The sequence below is a fragment of the Xiphias gladius genome, unplaced genomic scaffold (genome assembly GCF_016859285.1).
Source record: "Xiphias gladius isolate SHS-SW01 ecotype Sanya breed wild unplaced genomic scaffold, ASM1685928v1 HiC_scaffold_754, whole genome shotgun sequence".
Taxonomy (NCBI): Eukaryota; Metazoa; Chordata; class Actinopteri; order Istiophoriformes; family Xiphiidae; genus Xiphias; species Xiphias gladius.
The window spans coordinates 1-5,000 of record NW_024402469.1 but is presented as its reverse complement, the minus strand read 5'-3'; the positions used below and the strand labels follow the sequence as shown (position 1 = coordinate 5,000).

At 44.3% G+C, this 5,000-nt stretch overlaps 2 long non-coding RNA genes and 3 other non-coding genes across 5 annotated transcripts; 4 read left to right on the top strand and 1 right to left on the bottom strand.

The window, feature by feature from the left end:
* The first annotated feature begins 550 nt into the window (after positions 1-550).
* LOC120787850 lies at positions 551-1,377 on the top strand. The gene is made up of 3 exons (XR_005707099.1): positions 551-596; positions 838-907; positions 1,312-1,377. It is a non-coding gene; the product is annotated as an uncharacterized LOC120787850 (long non-coding RNA).
* On the top strand, positions 941-1,012 carry trnag-ucc. Its single transcript has one exon. It is a non-coding gene; the product is annotated as a tRNA-Gly (tRNA).
* Positions 1,378-2,527: 1,150 nt separating the features above from the next.
* Positions 2,528-2,600, bottom strand: trnaa-agc. Its single transcript has one exon. It is a non-coding gene; the product is annotated as a tRNA-Ala (tRNA).
* A 166-nt stretch (positions 2,601-2,766) lies between these two features.
* On the top strand, positions 2,767-2,848 carry trnas-aga. Its single transcript has one exon. It is a non-coding gene; the product is annotated as a tRNA-Ser (tRNA).
* Positions 2,849-3,894: 1,046 nt separating this feature from the next.
* LOC120787849 lies at positions 3,895-4,721 on the top strand. Its single transcript, XR_005707098.1, has 3 exons — positions 3,895-3,940; positions 4,183-4,252; positions 4,656-4,721. It is a non-coding gene; the product is annotated as an uncharacterized LOC120787849 (long non-coding RNA).
* The last annotated feature ends 279 nt before the right edge of the window (positions 4,722-5,000 follow it).

Sequence of the window (5,000 nt, the reverse complement as noted above, 5' to 3'; positions counted from 1 at the left end):
TGTAATTTACGCAATCCAATGCAGCGAGGAATGCACACACCTGTACATTGGGGAAACTAAACAACTGCTACATAGGCGCATGGAACAACACAGGAGAGCCAGTTCCTCAGGTCAGGACTCAGCAGTCCACCTGCACCTTAAGGACAAAGGACACGCTTTTCAGGACAGCGCTGTGCACATTTTGGCCATAGAATACTGATGGTCTGGAAGAGGAAGTGAAAGAACCCATTTTTGTCAATCTGGAACAACCGTCACTAAACAGAGGAGCTGGTTTGAGACACCACCTGTCAGCAGCCTACAATGCAGTTGTAAGTTTGCTCTCCAGACAGCTGAACACCCATCCACACCAGGACTCATGTGACCACTCACTTGACGGCAGCAGGGTGGGTCAACAATTCACTCGTCACCCTAACGACCCTCAAGCTGATCCTAACGACTCATGTGACCTCAACGACTCACTTTTGTTGCTGATCTAACCAGAGGATATTTACCTGGAACTCCCCATTAGTCATTAGAACTGAAGAAGCCTTTCGGATGAGAGGCGAAACGTCTTCAAGAACTTCAAGCAAGTCCAGTTGCCTTCGCATAGCACAGAAGTGAGCATGAAAGTGGTGGAGAAGTGTGTGGTTGTGGCTGAGTTTATAGATTGGATGAGGAGTCAAGCTGGGTGGGGGTGGGAAGGGGTCCTTCGTGATAACAAGCTCTGACTACTTGTACTCAGTCAGAGAGACATTATTTATACAGTCAACACTACTGTTACTTTTATGAGACACAGAACTTTGAGTTAAAACTGTTTCCTCTCTTCGTTTTCTCTTATCTTCCTGGTGTACCTCCCAGTTATTCCCCTTGGCTCCTCCTTCAGTATTTCTCACTCTCCTACACCAAAAGTATCCAGTGACATTAATACGTGAGTGAGCAGCCAAATCCTCTCCTTTTCATGGCGATGGTGGTATAGTGGTGAGCATAGCTGCCTTCCAAGCAGTTGACCTGGGTTCGATTCCCGGCCATCGCAGTTGTATGTTGTCTTTAGTCTTGGGTGTACTGTTAGTAACGTGTGTCTCTAAAGATGGCAGAACTTTACAGTGATAGAGCTTATGGAATTCAGCTTGTTCATAGCTGCCCAGATATGCACCAAAGTGACACACAACAGTATTTCACTTAGTTTTTTTTTTTTTTTTTACTACATAAGATGCATCATCATACAGCTTAAGTGCTAAAAAAATTCAAAATTCCTCTCGTCACAGTCAAATTCCTCCAGTGACGTAAACTCCTGACTCAGCAACATTCTTCTTTTTTTTTTTTTCCTCACAGCAACAGTGGTATAGTGGTGAGCGTGTCTGCCTTTCAAGCAGTTGTAGGTACGGCGCAAGTTACAGGTAAATCTCTGTAAACCTTTGACGGGTCTTTGTTTTCTTCAATGGTCAGTGATTGTACTAGTATGTTTTATATTGATGATGTTGTTATATTGATTTTTTTTTTGGAAGACCAAAATCAGAATGGACTTTTCCACTTCATGAGTCGATTCACCACTGGTCTCACAGCTGAACACCATGTTCTCTATGGCAATTTCAGCTCAATGTTGTCTAGTTGTATTTAAGAGGGGGACCAGCGTGAACTCTGTTGTTTCAAGGAAACCAATAGGTCAGGGCTGAAGAATAAGCGTGTCGGGCTTGCCCTTCCAAAACAGTAAGCTCCAGTGAACTGGCTAAGCATTGCAGAAGGAGAACTCAGAGGGTTGAGGAAACCCGTAGCCTGCTCCGAGAATTGCTATATCGTGTGTGGGAACTGATTGACACCTCAGATTTATGCCTGATCAACCCTGAGAGCACCACACGATCCACCTGGTGTTGAAGTGTACACCAAACGTAGGGTCACAAAAGTGAGACAAGGTCCTGATGACTCAAGATGTGACAGAGGGTCAAAATACATTTATATCTATCAAAAGTATGACTTCATTAGGATTTCCAAGATTTGATACTTAGCATTGCATAGCAACAAAAGTTGAGCAGTGTTTAGCGTTTCTTTTTTTTTTATGGTTTTAATCCTGGATGATCACCTTCTAGACCAACAACCACGAGAGGTTACATGGACTGCTAATCCATGCTCTGCACGCATGGGTTGAATCCCATTCTCGCCGAAGAGCCCACTTTGTCCGACACGTCTCAATTTCAACAACATAACTGTCTCAATTATAAAACCATCTATGACACCATCACTTTCTCTGTCAGTAAAGTTCTCATCTGCATTGATCTACTGTTACATGAAAAGAAGAAAAAAAAAATCATTGAACAAACCCTCAAAAACATCTGAACTGAAAAGTGCTTGCTTAGCTCCTCTTGACCCATACTTAGAATTTTCAAACTGTCTTGTTTTTGTTCTGACCTGGTGGGCAGACCCACATATGTGATACCTCAAGGTTTAGAGAGATACTTTTCCACTGCTTACTTGTTCACGCTTCTGCACGCGTGGGTTCGAATCCCATTCTCGTCAACTGTGGTCGTGTGAGATGGAATGCTGAAGAGTCTTATGGAGAATGCGGGCATCGATCCCGCTACCTCTCGCATGCTAAGCGAGCGCTCTACCATTTGAGCTAATTCCCCTGTAACAGTGCTGTGTAGAGTCTGTAAGTTCCACTTTGCTAACATTAGCTAATTAGGCCTAAATACAATGTCATCACAGCCAGTCTTGCATAAGACTACTCGTGTTTTCCGGATACTCTACAGACAACTCTGTGAGGATTATTGGCACACAGGTAAGCTGCGCGTGGTTGTTGTGGCCGAGTGGTTAAGGCGATGGACTAGAAATCCATTGGGGTCTCCCCGCGCAGGTTCGAATCCTGCCAATAACGTGTGACCGTTTGTGGATTTTTTTTGTATTTGGGTGTCTACACCCTACCCTACGCTGTAGTACACTCAAAGGCATTTGATGTTATCTAGACAGTTCAAAAGGTCATTCAGTCTGCAGGTGCTGTCACGTGTAACTGGTCAGTCAAACTCTGAGTCATGCAGCCAGAGGGTACTGCCAGTGTTAGCCTTATGTGTTTTTGGTTTCAAAGGAGCTGCATAGTCCAGAGTATGAGAGCAGGATGAGTTGAAGAGAGTGAATAGCTCATCAGTGTCAGTGCAGGAGAGAGGGGCATCTAGAGCACGAGATAAGATTGTGAGCGTGGTGCGGTCATCCCAACTGGGCCTTCGTCAAAACCACAAAAAGAGGCGGAACAGACAGAGAGGAAAACGTTGTCCTTCCCTATGTTGCTGGATTATCCAAAAAACTCAGGAGGAGCTTCCACAACCATAACATCCCTTTGCATTTTAAGCCCGGTAACCCAGGCACAAGCAGAACAATGTAATTTACGCAATCCAATGCAGCGAGGAATGCACACACCTGTACATTGGGGAAACTAAACAACTGCTACATAGGCGCATGGAACAACACAGGAGAGCCAGTTCCTCAGGTCAGGACTCAGCAGTCCACCTGCACCTTAAGGACAAAGGACACGCTTTTCAGGACAGCGCTGTGCACATTTTGGCCATAGAATACTGATGGTCTGGAAGAGGAAGTGAAAGAACCCATTTTTGTCAATCTGGAACAACCGTCACTAAACAGAGGAGCTGGTTTGAGACACCACCTGTCAGCAGCCTACAATGCAGTTGTAAGTTTGCTCTCCAGACAGCTGAACACCCATCCACACCAGGACTCATGCGACCACTCACTTGACGGCAGCAGGGTGGGTCAACAATTCACTCGTCACCCTAACGACCCTCAAGCTGATCCTAACGACTCATGTGACCTCAACGACTCACTTTTGTTGCTGATCTAACCAGAGGATATTTACCTGGAACTCCCCATTAGTCATTAGAACTGAAGAAGCCTTTCGGATGAGAGGCGAAACGTCTTCAAGAACTTCAAGCAAGTCCAGTTGCCTTCGCATAGCACAGAAGTGAGCATGAAAGTGGTGGAGAAGTGTGTGGTTGTGGCTGAGTTTATAGATTGGATGAGGGAGTCAAGCTGGGAGGGGGTGGGAAGGGGTCCTTCGTGATAACAAGCTCTGACTACTTGTACTCAGTCAGAGAGACATTATTTATACAGTCAACACTACTGTTACTTTTATGAGACACAGAACTTTGAGTTAAAACTGTTTCCTCTCTTCGTTTTCTCTTATCTTCCTGGTGTACCTCCCAGTTATTCCCCTTGGCTCCTCCTTCAGTATTTCTCACTCTCCTACACCAAAAGTATCCAGTGACATTAATACGTGAGTGAGCAGCCAAATCCTCTCCTTTTCATGGCGATGGTGGTATAGTGGTGAGCATAGCTGCCTTCCAAGCAGTTGACCTGGGTTCGATTCGGCCATCGCAGTTGTATGTTGTCTTTAGTCTTGGGTGTACTGTTAGTAACGTGTGTCTCTAAAGATGGCAGAACTTTACAGTGATAGAGCTTATGGAATTCAGCTTGTTCATAGCTGCCCAGATATGCACCAAAGTGACACACAACAGTATTTCACTTAGTTTTTTTTTTTTTTTTTACTACATAAGATGCATCATCATACAGCTTAAGTGCTAAAAAAATTCAAAATTCCTCTCGTCACAGTCAAATTCCTCCAGTGACGTAAACTCCTGACTCAGCAACATTCTTCTTTTTTTTTTTTTTCCTCACAGCAACAGTGGTATAGTGGTGAGCGTGTCTGCCTTTCAAGCAGTTGTAGGTACGGCGCAAGTTACAGGTAAATCTCTGTAAACCTTTGACGGGTCTTTGTTTTCTTCAATGGTCAGTGATTGTACTAGTATGTTTTATATTGATGATGTTGTTATATTGATTTTTTTTTTGGAAGACCAAAATCAGAATGGACTTTTCCACTTCATGAGTCGATTCACCACTGGTCTCACAGCTGAACACCATGTTCTCTATGGCAATTTCAGCTCAATGTTGTCTAGTTGTATTTAAGAGGGGGACCAGCGTGAACTCTGTTGTTTCAAGGAAACCAATAGGTCAGGGCTGAAGAA